The following is a 21,127-nucleotide window of genomic DNA, read 5'->3' as shown; positions in this document are numbered from 1 at the left end:
CTTAGAAAGGAGGTTTATCTCTGATGTACCACCGCACTACGTCAGTAGTTGCACAGTATATTAGCTAAACTAGGTTTTTCTATATTGTAGATCTTTACAGGGTTCCAGTACATTTCGCATAAACACCAGCCTTTGGTTTGTCTTGGTGTTTATCCCCTCCAGAATTAGTTAACGGCTTAGGTCAGGTCAAATGCATTTCATAGGGTAGCTAATATGTTGGAGATCTTCTTTTTGAAATGTAGGATCTACTTTCCTTCCTTATAGTTTGACAGTGCAATTGAGCCAATGTCACCTGATAAGAAGACGTATTCTCCTTACTAAGGGAAAACTCTTAAAATGACTGCAGGGTTAAGAAAAGTTTACTTCAGTAGCTTTATTGTTTTAAAGATGTACTGCTGTATAATTTTTTTGTAACTCTTTCAGCCAATTATCAATACGTTTTAAGCGCTAAGTAGTATGCAGCTAAAAAGCATTGTAAAGTAATACAAGCCACTAGGTGCAGTGTGCAGTCACTGCAGTACAGCCAGTCTGGTCTTACTGGTGCGTCTAAATGATAACGCAGATTAGGGTGCGTTATGAGCTCATCCCTGCCTGCCTCATGAATACAGTGGCTGCTGAAGAGACCAGTAATATATTCATGGAGGGACTGGCATGTAATATTTACAAGCCAAGGACACAATAAAATGAGAAAATGTTGCACCTTGAATCTGCCACTATGTAAATGACCCCCAGTCACCCAATGTTGTTGCCCATGGGCATTTTCGGCGGATCGGACTCAAGGCAAAGGTCAACCATTACATCCGACACACACACGACTGCCGGATGCTTAACAGGCAGAAAGCAGCTGAATCTTTCACTCTGAACACGTCTAACTTGTAATGTTTACTTCGCTTTTCCCATTGTATTTTGAAGGCGCTGTGACTACATCTTGGACTGCCACTTGCGCTTGTCGCCGCTCGCCTATCCCGCGAAAAACGCTGAAAACAGTAATGGATTTTATTAAGCCAAATGCTCTCTAGCGGGAATGTTTTAACCTTAGAGCACTCCAGCTCTTACCAATCACATAACATTCAGTTGAATACAAATCTGTAGATTTTATTACTTAAACACAATTATCATGAAAACAGTATACAGTATGTAGAAATATGTATATAACAGTATATGTAGAAATGTTTGGAGTCAGCACCATTAAATCTGCTTTTGAAAGAAAAAAAACATATTTGGTTATTACAATATGCATCATACTTTATTGCTTTTATTCTCAGAAAAGAAATGTAGGGCTTGCACCACACTAACATGGTAACCCCAAGAAGGAGTGTTGAAGTAAGATTTGCATATCTTGTTTGATCCTCAGGCCATCTTTTTGTGACTGTCAGAAACGCATTTCCTCTTGGCATCTTGGTACCAAAAGATGACAGTTTAAGTGCCATAAAACAGAACTATGTCAGGAAACCATACGAATTGTAATAGATACACTAAGGGGGTTATCTATTAAACTTCCAATTTACAGTATCTGGGCTGGCTTTTTTGGGCAAAACTCACATTTTTCAGGATTTGTTTGTTAACAAAACTCGAATTTTTCTAGATTTATTAAAGCCCGATGAATCCGCCATCTCAGACCTGCCGAGGTTGGGTAAAAGTCAATGGCAGTTGGAAGTTTCTGTGGTCTGCACTGGAATTAGCCTGAAAATCCAACCTTTTCGGGCAAAAAACGAAAAAAAATGTAGCAGTTCGGGGAAAATAAAGTAAATAACCCCCACGTTCTCATTTTCCCATAACACTAGAGCAAGAACTAATTTAATTTGGAGTCATGAAAATAAAAAATGCCCAGTTCCCATATAAGTGAAAGAACAGTAATGTCCTCCAGGTAGCGGTTCAGCTCTTCTGTAGAAACAGCTTAAATAGGTTGGTAAATGTTGCATTGCATGTTCTGTTCCAGATTCCAAGATTTACTACAAATAAGATGCATCTAATAAAGTCCAATAATATCCAGGAACAAATGATTCATACTGTAGGGTGTACTTATGCAGTGCTTACTAGACTAGAGTACCTTTGACAGGACTGTAGGTCTTTGGAATGTTAATAGAGGCGTACTCTGTTACTTCTGGTTTTGGGGGAATGTCAGGCTTCCGTTTTGAGGTCCCTTTGATAGGACGTTGTAAGACTTCAATATCTGCATAATGAACATTTTCTTCTTTAGGTTTCTTTTGTTTGGTCTTGTCCACAACAGCATACACTGGAACCTCTGCTACTGTGTCATATGTGGGTGCATCAATGGGTGGCTTCTGCAGTATAGGAAACATATAGTTTAGTTAGATGTCTCTATTTAAATGTATACTACCACTTCCTGTGGGGGGGGAAATACTAAATGCAGCCCAGTTACAGAGATGGAAAGTATGGAAAATTTGTATTTAAGATATGAACTGTGGGGGGAGAGAAAAAAGAAAAGGGATGGAAGTAGCAGTTACATGTGTAACTAAATAGCTCTTAAAAGGGACCTCTCACCTAGACATAAAAAGCTGTTTAATAAAAATCCTTTTCAAAAATCGTTTTTTTATTAAAACAGTCATACCTGTTGTAAAGGCATTTGCAAATTTCATCTGTCAATCATATATTGCCTGCCCCGCCTTTATGCCCCATTGTCATTTACTTTCCATTCTGCTCTTCCTAGATGTCACTATAGATTCCCTTACATTCCCCCTATGTACTCATGCTCTATAATTGTGTAACCTGTGCATTAGGCTTCCCATTCTAGTGCCTAAACAAGATTTTGGGATAATTAAGTTTGCCTTAATAACACAAAAGTTCACAAAATGGTCCCTTACTGCTTGCTGTCACTGTTTGATTCCAAGACTGAAGGAATCAAGATTTAAATCATTGATATAGAAAAGAATCCGTAATGATTTTTTAGGGTGACAGGTCCCCTTTAATATTAACCCATTCCCTGCCAGACAATCCGGCACTTCTACAAAGTGCAATTTTGAGTGCAAGCACCCTGTCTTTTCCCCACAATGCAATGTTTTTTTCACTAGAATTCCAGTGTCACTGGAACATTGCTGTGTCTGGCCCAACTGCACCCAATTTACCAAAATTAACGCACATGTACTATATTGCAAATCGGATGCAGTTGTGCTGAAAATTTTCAAAGTCTGTCTGGTGTCATTTTGGTGCACCCTATTATTTTGGTTAATTGCACTGCATTTTACACAGGGCACTATGGGAACATGGAGCTCTGCCAAATTCGGAGATCGCCACTGCATCAAAAGGAACAGCAGCCCCCGATTTGAGGGAAGGCAGGCAGGATTGAGCATAGCCAAGTACAACTATACAGAGGGGTGAAGAGAGCATTTTAACCTATAATGAGTAGAAGTAGTTTTATGTGTAAGTTGACTTTTGCATTTCTGGTTGTAAATGAGTCATGTAGACATGTAGAGATTTCTGACTTGTATTGTTAAAAACTCCCAACAGTATACTTCAGATTTCTAGGCAAAAATTAAACTAACTAGGCCAAAAACTAAACTAACACTTGGTTCCCCCCCCCCAAAAAAACATACATTTTTGGAAATATCAGATTCGGATAGATCCAAAATGTGTAACTATGTCTTTATACTTGAAACTACCAAGTTGAAAAACCTTTCCTAAAAAAAAACTTTACAGTTTACAACATCTTATCTCCTACAGACCATTAGGTACCCAGATAAAAAAAATCATAAATATAAATAAAAGGTGTCCACTGAACAGTTTGATGCACAATGTGCATAGTTTTAGTTTCATGTAGGATCCCCAAAATAAAAAGTAAGTTCACTCCAGAAAGCCATATATTTTTTTGAAAATACTCATTGTGATGAATCCTAAATGGGTAAGTAGTTCTGCTCCAAGCGAACATACCACAAAGCTTTCCTGAACTTAATGGTTTTGAGGTGAAATTTCCAAATCAAAACTCCAAATTTGCAGCATCTAATCTTCCACATGTTATTCGGCACTAAAATAAAAGATCCTACATTGAATACCAGGGGTCTACTGAATAGTTTTACTACTGCTTTTCTTCAGATACTGCAAGCAGATACGGATAGTAAGTGATGTTTATTGTGCAGAATGTTATGTCAGTAATGGAAGGTGTAATAAGGCAATAGTTACTTAATAGAACGTTATCCTTACTTGGGTGTGTTTAGTAGAGTGTTTCTTCTTGGAACCTAGAAGTAATCATTCATTTAGTCATCTGTATATTTTTTCTGTGTATATATAAATATACAGTATGTGTAACATTTCTTCAAAATAGTTGATTGCATGTTTTTACTTCATTAAAGGTGGTCTTAAATATCTTGCATACAGCACTGCTACAGGACTTACAGCCAATAATTTTAGAGAGTTATCCTCTACTCCTTTTGATAGCTGGCAACTCTACTGAAATGTAGTATATTTGGTGCCTTATAGCAGTTTATCCTATTCTCATTACAGCATGGATTTTTGATCCCTTAGGGGGTTATTTAAGTGCGAATTTATCTCAATATTTTCTGAAAAACATTCCGACCAAATCCGCACAGGTTTTTTGGGCTTATTTAGTAACTCAGAATTTTGCCTGAAAACTTTGGGGTATTGTCAAAAACCCAGGCACATCAAAAAAATCAATGGGACTTCTCCCATTGACTTACATGCAACCTCAACAGGTCTGAGATGCCGGATTTTCAGATTCAGACTTTTCTCATCCTCGGGGTTTAAAAAATTCCGAAAAATTTGAGATTTTTTTAAAAGTCCGATTTTAATAAAACAAAATCACAAATTTTTCGTGATTTTTGCATTCGGAGTTTAGTAAATAACCCCCTTAGTCAACTGTTGCACTATGGCTTGCCCACCTGTGTCTGTCATGAAATGCTGGGAGGGGCAATTACTGTGTCTGTCATTAAAAATTCTGGGGGGGGCTGAGGTGAGTATTTCAACTTGCCTCATTGGCAGTAATTTTTCCTAGAAACACATTTTTAAGCTTTTGCATAATTATTACAAACAATGCCATGTTTTGTATGAACAAATAACTGATTTTATTACCACTAGGTTTTTCTTTCTTCTTTCCCCCAATTCTGGAAATAAAATACAAAGTGTTAATAATATATACACAAGTCCTCTAAATACAAACAGCTGTCCATTTCATTCACTCTGAGCAACACAACTGCAATCTTGAATTGTCACTGCAACACAATTTGTCCAACCAAAATAATAGGGTGCACCAAAATATACTACTCGACCCTAAGGGATCGATTTATGATTGTCAAGCTTTTGGTGGGAGTTAAGGAAGTCCTAAAAGCTGCTGAACAGTTTCTAATTTTAAAAAGTATGCTCTGGGAAAAATACCACAAACACGTTTTTTTCCCCCAGAAACCCTGCAGGAGTTCCTTAACTCACATTGGGGTTCCTTTATGGTTTCTCTGCACAGACAATCATAAATTGACCCCTACAGCTGGCCATAGATGTAAAGATTTTTAAAAGATCTTTTAGTTATCGTGAGACCACTATTATCTTGAAACAATCGTTTAACTGTACGATTTGTCCATCAACTAAAAAGACCATTTCAGGTGATATTTCCAGGAAAACTGAAGAGTAGCTGCCTGCTTGGGCCTGAAAACATAGATAGATCGCACTGGGACCGATAAAGATTTTTAAACCTGGCCGATCAATTTTCTGACAGATGTCGAGCGAAAAATCGTAAGATGTGCGATCATTCGATTCCCACTAACTGCACGATAATTTATCGGATTTCGATAAAATCGGTCGTTCACCAAAGAAAAATATTTGCATCTATGGGGACCTTAAGTCTTGCAGAATAGTCTCAGACAGGTAAAGTAAAGAACTACATCTCTGAGTGTTTTCATTAATGGTAGCAGTTGTAAATACCTGTTATTCTTAAAAAAGCTCAAGGTTGAAAGAATAAATATACTGTTCCCACTAGTCACTCTCTTACACATCCATGAGAACTAGTCAGCCACTTACAAAGGGCAGTTGGCTTCGCTACAAAAAATAAAGAAAAAAATGCATTTTTGTTTTTTAGAAACTATTCAAACCGTTTGCACTAAAGCTGTTCAGAAAGAAAGGTTCTCAGAATCCCAGTGCTGGCCAGGTAGTGCTCGCATATAGTTTAGCACATGTTTTAATGCCAGCTGTTGTCTATCCCTTAAAATATTGTTTTTATAAGCAGAGGGTGGTACCACTGTAACTCAGGTCTGCCCAGGGCAAAAATAAATAATGTTTAGAGCACTAGTTCTCATTATTTTCAACCAGGCTTCTCCTCTCCCTTGTTTCTCTCAAGTAAGCGACCCCCTCGAGAGTTGCTGTGCCTATTGATGCAGAGGAATTTACCTACTGATCAGGGAATGGCAGCTTCAGGGTTCGCAGAGTCAATAGGAGCAGCATAATTGTGCCTAAAGAACTGTGTGCAGATATTACTCTTATGGTGAAACTGAAAATGTCGTCAGGTGGACATGTAATTGATTTTCGAGATTTATCATACTCTGGCACTTTAAGAATTTGAATTTGACTATTTGCCATCTAAAACCTGTCAAATTACTGTTTAAGTCAATGGGAAAGGTCCAGGGATCAAAGGTCCAGCCTGACATTCAAGTTTTTTTCGAGAAAAAAAAACCTCGAAACGAGTTTGATCGCATTCAAATTCGATTCGAGTTTTCGGGTTGTTTAAAGTTTTAATAATTCGATTGGGAGTTTAAAAAAAACTCGAATTCGAAATTCGACCCTTGATAATTGTGCCTCTAAGTGCATAGTCCCTTACAACCCCTGGAATTCTGGGAAAAATAGTGCATTGTGGGTAGAAAATATGGCAATTCCACTCACTGTAGTTGTGTACATAAATGAGCCCTATTAACGTTAAAGGGGAAGGAAACCTCGTCGGCGCTAACCCCCCTCCCCCCCTCCCGTGTATTGTCCCCCCCTCCCTCCTCCCCCCTGGCCTACCCCTCCCGCTGGGCAAATGCCCCTAACTTGTTACTTACCCTTCTGCGCAGGTCCAGCCCAGGGAGTTCACAGCCGACATCTTCTTCCACGCGATCTTCTTCCTCCTTTGACCGGCGTTTTGGCGCATGCGCAGTAGGAGCATTTCGCCGGTACGGATCTACTGTGCAGGCGCCAAAAGTCACGCGCATGCGCAGTAGATCGTACCGGCGAAATGATCCTACTGCGCATGCGCTGGTCAAAGGAGGAAGAAGATCGCGTGGAAGAAGATGTCGGCTGTGAACTCCCTGGGCTGGACCTGCGCAGAAGGGTAAGTAACAAGTAAGGGGCATTTGCCCAGCGGGAGGGGTAGGCCAGGGGGGGGGAGGGAGGGGGGACAATACACGGGAGGGGGGTTAGCTCCGAGGAGGTTTCCTTCCCCTTTAAGGGTTAGTTCACACGAGCAACTTCGGGCGACTATGGAAAACGCATCGCCGCGTGTGCTTTAGCGCCGGTGACTTTTCATTATAGCCTATGGGAAAACACGCTGAGGCAGTTCGGGGAGATTGTTGCTCAGAAGACGAGGCGATTAGTCACTAGGCGACAAAATCTCCCTGAATCTCCTCGTGTGAATTAACCCTAAGGCTTAGATCTTTACAGATTTCTCCTCTTTCTAGTGCAAAATTTGGTAAATGTAGTGTTTGTGAGGTTTATGTAAAAATTTAGGGAGCAGTAATAGCCACTGTTTGCTTTGATGATTGCTTTGAAAACTACTGAGCAGCTTTGGACAACACTTAAGACAAGAACACTTAACAGATTAGTGCACTGAATATTAAATTGCACTGAATATTAAATTCATCGATTAAAAACATATTAAAAACATCGATTCCGATGCGGCGATACGTAAAGTCGGGTTTTGCGCAGCCGAACATAGACACCGGCCTGACACCAGCCGCACTGGTGTCAGGCTGAAGAAGCGGTGTGCGGCTGGTGTCTATGTTCGGCTGCGCAAAACCCGACTTTACATATAGCCGCATCGGAATCGTTACCGACAGCCGAGCCTAGGCAGGAAGAAGTAGGCAGAAGCACTGGTCACTAAGACCCAGCAGAATGCTAAGTAGCGCTGTCGGGCAGGTGTCTATGTTCAGCAGCGCAAAACCCGACTTTACGTATCGCCGCCTGCATTCTGCTGGATCCATTCTTTGATTGCTAGTACTAAGGCTGACAGCTTCAGTTCTGGCCCAGCTCTGGTGGTCCATGTTTGGGAGCAGGGGGTCTCTCCTTGGTAGTTCCCACGGGATGAAGAGACAACCAGCGATGTCTGTGTGCCCTGCCACCTGCCTGGGGCACTCTCGCTAAGCATCGCTTTCTGCTGCAGGGCCGGGTGAGCAGGAGGCTGTTCCGGGCACACAGGATAGGCACAGGCTGTGGGAGCAGGGGAGGATAATTGGCTCCCTGTAGAAGGAGCCACACACTGAACACTTCAGCTCTTCATCCAGTCGGGCCGCTTTCCAGCACCGTCTTCCTGCTGTCAGTAGACTATGGGAGCTAGCCAGGGAGGACAAATCCAGCACCGCACTATGGATGGTCATATCGCCGTTTCTGAAGAGGACAGGAAGTGGAGTTTCGGTAAGTTATTTCTTAATAAATGCTTTGCAATTTGAAATTTTAATTTGTCTTGGTGTTTTTTTTCATTGTATTCTAACGAATTTTTTAAAAAAAATTTTTGATGTTACTGGTCCTTTAAGGGGCCAGACTTGCATTTTGAAGGATTTTGTAATTTAGATTTTCACAGTGGAGTACTGGGGTCTCTTTAAGGCGAAAAGAAGTCTATAGATCTCAATTTAAATAAAGGGTCTATTGAAATAAATATGCAGAATTAGGCTTTTTAAAATTAGAGAAACAGTGTTAAAACACTAGGGGGCACATTTACTAAGCTCGAGTGATTCAATTGAACTAACTAAGAATTTCGAAGTTTTTTTTTTTGGCTACTTCGACCATCGAATTGGCTATTTCGACCTCCGACTACTGTCTCTTTAAAAAAACTTTGACTACTTATTTAGCCACCTAAAACCTACCAAGCACCAATATTAGCCTATGGGGAAGGTCCCCATAAGCTTTTTTTTGATCGAAGGAAAATCCTTAGATCAATGGATTAAAATCCTTCGAATCGTTCGATTTAAAGGATTTAATCGTTCGATCGAACGATTTTTCCTTCGATCGAACGAAATGCGGTAAATCCTTCGATATTCGAATATCGAGGGTTAATTAACCCTTGATATTCGACCAATAGTAAATGTGCCCCTAAGAGAACCCCCTTTCTCCCCCTCTTACATTGCACCAGATGTAACTAAAGTCAGGCATATACAAGGGCACCTTTAGGAGACCATACAGACTCATATACAATTATATGGCATTACATGAGACTATATTAACATTTGCAAAGTCATGTATTTTTTTAAAAAAAGTTTTCTCCTGAAGTTTCCATGATTTATAAAGAATACAAAAAAGGAAGTGCAATGTGTATCCAAATATGTTATTATTTCAGCTAATACACTTCCTGTTGCTTATCTGCTGTTAGATATATCACATTTAACATTATTAACCTTTAGTTACTAACAACAAGGTTACGGTAAACCATTGTGTGAATGTGGAGTGGAATTTGGAGAAGACTGATGGTTTTGCAGGACTGAGTTTGGAATAAACCTTTTCATGGATTTATATATAAACATTATGGGGTTATTTACTGACATCCGAAAATTTCTCATTATTTTATTAAAACCATTTCAACCAAACTCTCGTGCATATTGTTACCATGTTTATCAATAAATTAACTCGAAAAAATCTGGTGTGGAAAAAGACTCGATAAAATTGTGAAAAAATCCGAATCGTACAATTATTTCGGATTAGATGCCCGAAAACCACACATTTTTGGATTATTTTAAAAAACCCAGCACAGACCATGATATCTTCCAATTGTACATACATATGTCAGACCAAAGCTGGATTCTCTGTTTAGATACTAATGAGCAATTACAGCTATAGGCTCTATTATACATAATGCTCGCAAACTGGGGTTTACAGCTATGGGGTCTTTCCATAATTTAAATCACCATATATTAAGTCTAATAAAAATCATTGAAACAGTTATTACTTCCAATTGGATTGGATTGAATAAGGATTCATTATACAAGGTTCTGTTGTATTATTACAGAGAAAAAATAAATCATTTTAAATAATTCAGAACTTTCTGGCTAATGGGTTTCCGAATAACAGATCCCATATCTATTTATAACTTTGGTCCAACCATCTGTCAACGCAGATGTCAGGGGTAGATACTGGGTGCCTATATGAAACTTCTTAATGAAATGGAAAATTCATTGAGTGATGTATAGGAACTAAACAATCACCATTACTATTCTTCTTTAATCACCAGGCATGACATATGTGCTTATAGTGCACCATCTCTATCACAGTGCAGTGCTTACCTATGTGTGAGTGCAATCTCTGACTCAAGTATACCCATGATTCTTACTTAGATCCAATACATTTGCTTAACATTTTCGCAATCTGTTTCTTTTTTTTTTTAATATATGCTTCTAACACTGAATAGCCCATGCCTGCACCATACCTACACTCTATCTTCTAGAGATGTGTGTACACTAAAGCTCTATTGTTACATACGGGAATCCATATGTTTAGTAGTCAGACGGCATTCTGCAGCCTCTGTGGAAGACTAAACCCACTCACAACCCTCAATGGAGTGACAGCAGCTCACTAGGTTATCCTAAGATTTAATAGCCCTCACTTATCACCAGGGTTTGTTCTAGACTGAACATGAATAGTAAAGCTTAAAGATCGCTCCGGAAAGGATTTGTTAATACCTGCAGTGACAATAGCATAAACAAGAAATGACAGGGAGCTATGTGCACACAAAGCTGGCAAACTCTTCAGGCAGTATTTATTTAAGATGGCTACTTCATGTTGCTAGACTACAGCTCTTAGTATGGTTTAGCCCATGCGAAAACAAAAACAGTCATGATTGATTATACAGTATTTTCTATTTGGTGGATATTATTGAACTTAACATTCTAATTCTACAGTCACAGTGAAACTTATGTATTACATACCACCTATTCTCCCTTACCAGTGCCTGAGGAAGCACATCCCTACTGTTCTCCAGCTACACCTGCGCAGTCTTATGTTCTGTGTGCTATCTTATGAACAGTGCTAACTAATGTCTTTCTCAGTATCCTCTCATTATTATGTAACCTTACTAAAACTAAACATCTTTCATTCTTCTCCCATTATTCTGACATTATCCTTCAGGGCAACAGTTTCACAATCCTACATCCCAGGCTGCTTGAGAGCGTTTGATTCTTCTTTTCACACAATCTACCCCTTTCTCTTGACTTTCAACTTTGGAACATTTCCAGTAACCCCCCTATTTCTTATCCATAAGGTAGCTCCATCAATGGGGTTTTTAGTCAAAATATCAGGAATCACCACCTGGACTCTGGTGCAGGATACTTAATGCACCTGCTGCTATGCATGCATACAATGGGTTCAGAGCACTCATATTTTACATTATGTAGGTTGCCAGGAAGGTAGCCACAATAGCAAATTTAAGTAGATCAATTTAAATCAAACACCATCAAAATGAAAACTATTCTCAAATTAGTAATAGCAAATTGTCTTGTCCCATAATTATGGGTCCGATTCTGTTCAATGAAAGCATTCTCCTAATTTGTTACGTTCAAATTCATATATACCCTATGGAGAAACGTAGAACTGAAATGAACATTAAATTTGTTCTTTGATTTGAATCTGGCCCTGTCTAACACTACATTAGTATTACTTCTTCAAGCAGAGAACTGACAATACACATAACTAAGAACAATAACATAATGGTTTTTGTTTTTCAAAAATAGGCTGATCAATTTATTCTATAAAGGTAGTGGTTACAGATTTATGAAATGTAATAAAATTCATAAAGAGCAAAACTTTGTGAATAAAAATTCACCTTTCACAATGTAATATTGTTCGTTAGGCTTTTATTGCATCTTAATTGCGCGGTGAAAACCTTTAACACCAACTCTGCAGTTTTGTTAAATATTTTGTTGCAAAAAATGGTTTGCAATTGTAAAATGTTATTACATACACTGCAAACGTTTGCAAAAGCAATTGGGTTGCAAACTTTGTGAGGAAGTCGTTGGTCTTTAATCAGTCAATAATAGCGCAAACATGGTTGCTAACGTTCGCCAGCGACCATTTTTTGTTCTAGTGAAAGATATTGCATTCCCCCTTAAGTATCTTGTTACTATCTATGCAAACTGATTCTGTGTTTTTAAAAAATAGTGTTACCTATCTGTCTCTATGGGGATTTCCAAAAAATAAGTTAAAGCAATAAAAGACATAATCATGCTCATATTTGTGGCACAGACAAGAGGAAAGAAGATCTGAATTATACCATCATGCTGTTAAAGGCATTGGTCGGAATTGGAAATGTATTTGTCTTCCACTTAATCACCAAGAACCAGATTTACACGTCTGGAAGAAATGAAAGAGTCCAATGCAGATGCCAGGAAGGCATAGAAAGCTACTTGAGTTTCCAGGTCCATAGTGAAACCTAAAATCCAGTCTAGCAGCCATCCTAAAAATGTCAGCAAGACTTGTTGGCCCTAATCCATAAGTTGAGAGTGAATGTGGTCTGTAATGCTCACATGAACATCAGACATTCTGAAAAGAGTTCACACAAGTTAACAACATGAAAGACTTCCTAAATGACATTAAGCGCTACAGAAAAATAGCCCATGCAATGTAGACCATGTCATTTTCCTTCAGGATAGGAAATTGTACTGTATATCTTTTTGCACATAAAACAATAGAAAACATGTTTGAATATGATATGTAACTGATGGTCCTATTTTTTTAAATTCTTTATATAAACTTTTAGTGATATAGCCTGAACCAGTTACAAATAATTTCAACATTCTCAAGCACAAGTTGGATGTTGACCTTTGTCCTCCAAAAGACAGTTTTACCATGCAGCAATGCTTTGCTTTAAACCTACTGACAATCATCATTTTAGTAGGTGTAGCTTTCAGCTTTTTTCATTGTTTACCAAATACTGACTATTAGGGTCCTTGGGGCTCTTAAAGATGCTTGTTTCACCCTACATTCACCTGCGGGAAAGTTACAAGTCATGTCCCACCAGTGTTCTCCACTTGCATGTGCTTACATCAGTACAATGCCATCAGGAACAATGGACTGCGCTTCACCCTGCATTCCCCTGTGGTGGAATGTGCAAAAGATCCACCTCAAGGAGAAGGGCCCTTAGGCCCTAGGATAGGGTATTCTCTACACCAGCAGATTTTTAGTTAAAAGAGAAGCACCAAAAACCATCCCTGTCACATCACAATGAATTCAATGGACACTACTGGTGGTTTTTAGGATATCAGCTGGATTCCAACAAAAAAAGTACAAGTATTTTTATGTTTATGTTCCATATAATTCTGTTACATTTTAAAAAAACTTAAATTCTGACAATCGAGATTTTGGTTTTCTGCAGCCTTATCCTGTTTTGCAAGGGGGCAATAGCCTCATTTTCAAATCCCTTAGGATCGAAAGGGTTACTAGTCAACAAACTGTAATATATTTTTTACTTATGTCAATGTTTCAAAACTGAATATAAATTGTGATTTTGAATTATAATTTGCATTTACAGTATGTCAACGTCCTCAGACTTTCCTTGTATCTCTGAATAAGGTGTAAGGCCTTTCTTAATTTATAGTCAGTAGCCAAATGTGACAGAGGACAACAACAGCTAAATCATTAACTGATGCAAGTAAATGATTTAGAAGAATATGTTGTTGGTAATGAAATGTTTATTTTGATTCACTGAGCTCAGTGACACTGCTTCTAACTGACTCACTGGATTTGCTTCTAGTACACAATGCCTCATACTGGGCTCCCAGCAAAGCTTGGGTAAAGGCCTAAGAGGTCTGAATTAATGCTGTTAGTGCAGATTACATACGTTATCTTCAAATAGAACATGAACATGAAATCCTGTTGCAGTGGTGTCTAAAAGTAAAAGTATACTGCTCCCAGCAAATTCATACTGGACTCATGACACCACTCTCAGCAAAAATGATTTTTGGTCTTGTAAGATCACACCCAGGGTATAATAAAAGGTCATATATGATGTATATCACTGTATACTGACTGACCCTATAACCTAACTCCCATTACCTACTGACTAGCCTCATGACATCACTAGCTGACTAGCCTCATGTCATGACTAGCCTCATGACATCACTACAGGCATATACTGACTGGCCCTACCTCTCCTAGCACATATTTATCAACCACATAACATCATACTCAGCCTAAATTGACTGGGTCCTTGACACCAGTCTCCTGACAAACCTAAAAACATTTATTCCACCAAAAGGTTTCTATTGCATTCATATGCTACACAAAGCTTCTTGAGATACAGTATAGCACAGGCATATAGGAGCTATCTAGCAAACCTACCTACACCATCAAAATCATTTGTGTGATGTGTCCCAACGTCACCAGCCCCCAGGCTCATTGTTCTTGAGTTCCGCTCATTCTACCCCTAACCCCATTTACAGGATGTTGATGGCTCTTGTTTACTATATGATGAATAATGTATCCCTCTTGTAAAATGTAAGGATATTATTAGTCACAAAGGCTAAAGGCTGAGTGTTTTTAGGGCTCATACTGACGAGCGCTCAAATCTGCACAACCCTCAGGAAGGAGTCCAGCGTGGCTAGCCCGACCCCTACCCGCCACCCAACACATCCCCCTACCCAGAGCTGCTACCCAAACTGGACCCTATAAAATTACCTTCCAATTCGGGATCCACAAAACCAGAAGTGACATAGTCGTTGCCCAGAAGTGACATCACTCTGGCGCAAATTTACCAAACAATTGGCCTGCACCACTAGGGAGGGTGGGAGGCACCAGTTCCGCACATTCGCTGGGTATCCAGGAGGGTAACCTGTGGACTGCCTGTATGGTCAGCGCATACCTCCCAACTGTCCCGTTTTTAGAGGGACAGTCCTTCTTTTGACAGCTCAACCCTCATTTGTACTGGAAAGTCCAGTTTTTCTCATGACTGAACAGGCAGACAAAGAAACAAAGTTTCTAACTTAATTGGCTTTTGGCAGAGAGCCCAGAACAGCCACAGCAGACGATAAGATACTTTTGTAACAATTTTGAGATAAGCAAATAAATAATTGTAACAATATAAGATAACAGGTCCCTTGGGAGAAGTTAGACTCAAAGCTTAAAGGGCAATTCACCTTCATTAGCAAAACTGTAATAACTGAAAAAAACTGCAGAAATATGTTCAAACTTTCATAACCTGCCAAATTCAAGCCGGATTTACATAGCAGGAACCCCTAGGCCAGATGACTTTCGTCGCCGGTCCCATCCCTTTTATTCTCACAAATTTTCATCATCGGGACCGGAGCAACGGGGATTGGCGCATGGGAAATTTTAAAAACTGTTTTATCACTGCGCATCCCCAGTGTTTCTGAACCAATGTGGGTGCTGAGAGCTGGGGGGCACAATCAGGGGGCAGCGCTGGCCATAGGAGAGTTCAGGTCTGGAACTACAGGGCCCACAAAGCGCCCACAGTTTTTTTAGCCCCACCCACTCCACACCACAGTTAAAAGACCACACAGACATTAGCGCTAAAAATGGTAACCCCCCCACACACACAAGTTATAAAAAGCTATTGATGGTCAGGGCCCCTAATAAAACATTGGCGCCAGGGCCCCCCTTACAAGTTAAAAGAAAATTGGGTCCCCAGAGAATATGTTTTTTAAAAAAAACATTGGTGCCAGGCCCGGCCTGGACTGGGATTCAAAATAGGCCATGCCATTCCAAGTACGCAGAGGCCCAAACAGCCCCCAACCAGCCCACTCTATGGTAACTTTCTATGGAACCATACATGCATATGCCAGAACCCACAGATTGCCGGGCCGCGGCCAGGGCCCCCCTTACAAGTTAAAAAAAATTGGGCCCCAGAAAATATTTTTTTAAAAAAACATTGGTGGCGGGGGCTATAGAGTATTAAAATAATACATTGGTGGCCAGGGGTTTAAAAAAAATCAATAAACACACATTGATGTTCAGTAGAACTGAACTCTTCAACTTCGGCTCCTTTCGTGACTTCAGGTATTTTTGCCGCTTCATGACTTCAACTTCGGTTCGGGTTTTTTCGTGGCTTCGGGGCTTTGGCTGTTTGGCACTTCAGGAGAGGCGGCACGGCTTCGGCGCTGTCTAGGGGGGCCCGCCTATTTTGAAAAGTGCAGCACAGCCAGGCCCCCCTTCAGGCCCGGTACACTTGTACCCCCTGTGTCCCCCTAATGGCGGCCCTGCCAATAACATAAAGCTTTAGCATTAAACACTTAATTACGCCCCAAGTTCAAACAGAACTTGTTAAACTTCAGTAGCGAGCTCTGAGGTTGTATCTGCACAAGAAATAGCAGAGACACACTAGCACACTACTGAGTGAAAGCGAGGCGAGCGGGCAGTTGAGGAGCTAAGGAACAGGTGTACTCACAGGGAGGGGAGAAGAGCTTGTCACACAGCAATACTGCAGGGAGAACTCTCCCTCATCACACATGATCGTTACTGTACACACCGTACGTTTGGAACCCCCTGCTGATACAGCCACAGAAGTTACTTACGAGGTTGGCCACAGTTTGCTGCTACCAATGTTCCCCATCACTCCTTGGTTCACTCCATGGGGTGCTGTGAATTTCAAAGCTGATCTGAATTTTTCCCCCTCTGAGGCTTCAGATGGTTTTTTTTGCTTTCCTCTGGATCAACTTGCAGTTAGGCAGACTAAAAAAAAAACTAAAAGGTTGAACTTGTTGGACTTGTGTCTTTTTTCAACTTTACTAACTATGTTACTATGTCTTTTCATAAGTTCCTGGGTGCTTTGTTCTGTGTATTCTAAATTGTTACTGATCCTGCCTGTCCCTGGTTTTCATCCTGTCTGCTGCTGCCTGTCCTGATTATTGGCCGTTTTGACTACTCTCTTGGATTCTAATATTGTACAGCAATTTTTGTGTGTTTGACCCACCCTGTGCCCCCCGGCCATTCCTACGTCTCCTGTATCTGTACCGTATTGACTGATTGTTACCGACCTGGCCTGGTTTATGACTACATTCCTTGTTTCCCATTCTACAACACCACGCTTGGTTCCCTTACTCACTCAGAACTCTCTCCTTGGTAAGACCTGACGGAGTAGCGGAGGGCTCCACCCGAAGCCAAAGGCGGCTGCTAAAGGCGGAAGAGTGGGCAGAGACAAGAACCTTGGAGTTAGTTCTGGGTTTGAGATACCCTGCGTTACAGAACTAAAATCAGTTACACTCCTTTCAAAATTTTCTGTTGTTTTAAAATCCAGGTATTTGCAGTCACAAATACCCCTGTAATTTTTTTGTTACATATTTCAACAGCCTCAAAGATTTCTGATAACAAAAATAATAATGTTTTTTGTTCATAACAAAATGATCTAATAATAATTTATTTTTAATAATTAAATAATTCATTTATGACTCATTTTGGCTTAAAAAGAAAATAAATTAGGCAACACAAGACGGGTAAAAACATCACTGTTTATGTACATAGGATAGGCCACAAAACATATATTCTGTATGTACAATTGTTGGCATAAAACCAATTATTTTCTTTAACAAATAAAACAAACTTTTTTTCAATACGAACTTGAAGCCCCTTTTAAACGTAGCGTACGAAACACCAAAACAATTTTGTGACATTTTGGGGAGATTAATTTGACAATATAAAGATGCGTTACCAGTGTAAAAATAGGCACAAATCAAAAAAAAAAAAGATTCTGTTTAAATAATTACATTGTTGTACAATTAGAACAAAAAAAAAGATTCTGTTTCCAGCCAGAGGTTTACAAATCATTGCAAAAAAGAAGCATTCTTATTTTACACAATGAATTGTAATTGTGTATACAACTGACGTACAGAAAATGGGATGGGTTTTTTACCCAGTGTTCAGTGCCTGTTCTTGATATATATTGTCTGTTCTTGATATATATGTGTGTGTGTGTTTACAGATTCACCTTTGACAACAGAAACATTTCAGAAGTGTAGACAAATTCTATGTATAAAATCTCCATATAATACAATTCTTGATTGCCTTCTATTTTGTAGTCCTTTTAAACATTCATGCCTAACTTTTCCATGCTGTGGGCCAATAATCCTATAAATATAACGTTCACCACTCAAATTAAAGTAGGATGACGCTGTTTTAGAGGGCATAGGGGACCATTAAATTGACTTGGGGGGCTGCGTCTAACCCACAGACCTTCATCTGTATAGCCATACCTGATAACAATGTATTTCATTTGATATGTGTTTTTCTATGAGGATCAAGAACACAAGGCAGTTTTAATGGCATACATTTCAAATCTGAACATTAAAGGGGTTGTTCACCTTCCAAACACTTTTTTCAATTCAGTTGTTTTAGATTGTTCCCCAGAAATAAAGACTTTTTCCAATTACTTTCCATTATTTATTTTTTATTGTTTTTCCAAAATCTAAGTTTAAAGTTGAATGTTCGTGTCTCTGGTGTTTGATTCTAGCAGCTCAGTAAATCAGGTGCAGACTCTGAACTGTTACAATTTTGCAACATTGAGTTGATACATTTCTCAGCAGCATCTCTGGAGAATTAACAACTATTGTATCAATTCTAACAACTGCCTGTAATGAAACCCAGAGATTCTGCTCAGCAGGGACAAAGATAAGAAATGTATCAACTAAATGTATCCATTTAGAATAGTTTACAGGGTCGTTGACCCCCCTCCCAGAGCTGCTTTAGAAGGTGAAAAATGAAACTTTACACTTCAATATTAGAAAAACGGTCACATATAGAAAATAGAAAATTATTGGAAAAGGTCATTATTTCTGGTGATCTATCTGAAACCAACTAGTTGTTTGAAGGTGAACCACCCCTTTAAGCACTATCCACGAATTCATGGATTTGAAACTGGTTATGTTGGTTGATGAAATATCAGACAGAAGCACATGTTTGTTTGAAAGATTACAGATTGGTGCACTGTATCTTTTAAAACTATATTCATTCGTGTGAATATCTATTGTGTATAAAGTGCATCAAATTCCACCTGTAATAAATATCAATATAAAATACAATAAAAAAAATGAGTTATCAGTAAAGTAGAAGACTTTTATTGATTGTATTTTATATTGATATTTATTACAGGTGGAATTTGATGCACTTTATACACAATAGATATTCACATGAATGAATTTTTAATGGCAAAGATGAAAGAAAATTGATCATGATATATTCTCGCTTATTGCAAAATGTTGTATAACACTTATGGACTGTAACAAGATAGACACAAACGGTTACATTTTTCTTCTTTTACATAGGGATCACAACTGCTTTGTCTATAATTTTTGCACAGGTTCTCTTTTGCGGTCCCGAAACGTTTGATAACTGTGAAGTGTCAAGACTCAAGAGCACCATGAAATAAAGATTGGGAAACCCCCATTTGCAGCAGACAAGGTATTGGCGTCAATCTTTTTCAAACTGCAGTTTCTCTGACAGCAGATGATTCACCACATTTGCCCTTAGCCTCAAGGTGGCCATACAAGAGCAGATTTAAAGGGGAAGGAAACCTCGTCGGCGCTAACCCCCCTCCCGTGTGTTGCCCCCCCTCCCTCCTCCCCCCTGGCCTACCCCTCCCGCGGGGCAAATGCCCCTAACTTGTTACTTACCCTTCTGCGCAGGTCCAGTCCAGGGAGTTCACAGCCGACATCTTCTTCCACGCGATCTTCTTCCTCCTTTGACCGGCGTTTTGGCGCATGCGCAGTAGGAGCATTTTGCTGGTACGGATCTTCTGCGCATGCGCCAAAAGTCACGCGCATGCGCAGTAGATCGTACCGGCGAAATGATCCTACTGCGCATGCGCCGGTCAAAGGAGGAAGAAGATCGCGTGGAAGAAGATGTCGGCTGTGAACTCCCTGGACTGGACCTGCGCAGAAGGGTAAGTAACAAGTTAGGGGCATTTGCCCAGCGGGAGGGGTAGGCCAGGGGGGAGGAGGGAGGGGGGGCAATACACGGGAGGGGGGGTGGGGGGTTAGCGCCGAGGAGGTTTCCTTCCCCTTTAAGCTGCCAAAGGGATCCATTAAGCAGCCGATTGGATCCTAAATGTATGGCAATCTTTAGACTATGTAAATGGACACAATAGATCCTTTAAACAAGAGCTTAACTGATCCTTTTTAGTCTTTATTCTAAATTAACATTTTTATTCTAAAAGGCATAAAAAAAAGGTTATTTACTATAAAGATAAAGTGCCACCTTATTATTTTCAGTGGAACATTTCAGATTTTTTTCCTGTTGTCTCATCTCTGAAACTAAATACATAAATATATTTACGGTTAAGGCAAACTATCACTTTAGCCTATAATAATACATCCCTTAACATTGCTCTACATAAGGCTTAATGGACCTTACAAGGTATATTGATGATTATGATAGTTAATGTTATAAGACATGTACATAAGAAAGGCATTATTTTCTGTTGTCAGCACATGGGATGGGAATGAATGTAAGCTCTTTTGGTGGAAATGTGAGAATGTTATGGAATAAGTGACTGCAAGGACCATTAAAAGAAACAATGTCAATGTTTCATGGAGTCTCTATAAGGAAACCAAGAGTAAGCGTGTGTTGTAGCAGCTAAAGGTTATGTTAGTTATGATAAAAACAGATAAAAGAATTGAGCTACTGGCAATAAAGTAACTAGAGGGGGGCGGGCCCTGGTGCGTGAGGCGCAGCCGGCACCCCGCCCCCCTCCGTACGCAATTTTCAGACTGCAGTTTAGTGGCGCGTGGGCTGCCGGGGGGCCCTGAGGGGGGTGCGGGCCCTGTCCCACTCGCACCCCCTGCTCCCCCGGTAGTTCCGCCACTTGCTATTGGTTGTAGGCTGGGACACTGATAAGTTATGTAGAAGGAGTTTTTTAGGATTTAGGGCAGATTATGTTTATGGTTATAAGCAGCAGTTAAGAGAGGTAGTTTGCATAAAAGCAGAAAGATCAAAATATTTGAGTTAACAGGGTGAGTTTTAGGTTATTACTGCCAATATCTGAAGAGACCGA

At 39.8% G+C, this 21,127-nt stretch overlaps 1 long non-coding RNA gene across 1 annotated transcript in view; it reads left to right on the top strand.

Moving 5' to 3' along the window:
* Nucleotides 1-21,127, top strand: part of LOC121396103 — a 211,964-nt gene that overhangs the window by 181,273 nt on the left and 9,564 nt on the right. Inside the window, exon 2 of the long non-coding RNA XR_005962822.1 lies at nucleotides 19,436-19,536. This is a non-coding gene — a long non-coding RNA (uncharacterized LOC121396103). The remainder of the gene's footprint in view (nucleotides 1-19,435; nucleotides 19,537-21,127) is intronic.

Source organism: Xenopus laevis, chromosome 7S, assembly GCF_017654675.1.
Source record: "Xenopus laevis strain J_2021 chromosome 7S, Xenopus_laevis_v10.1, whole genome shotgun sequence".
Taxonomy (NCBI): domain Eukaryota; kingdom Metazoa; phylum Chordata; class Amphibia; order Anura; family Pipidae; genus Xenopus; species Xenopus laevis.
The sequence above is the reverse complement of the archived record's forward strand: the minus strand, read 5'-3'. Positions and strand labels throughout refer to the sequence as shown.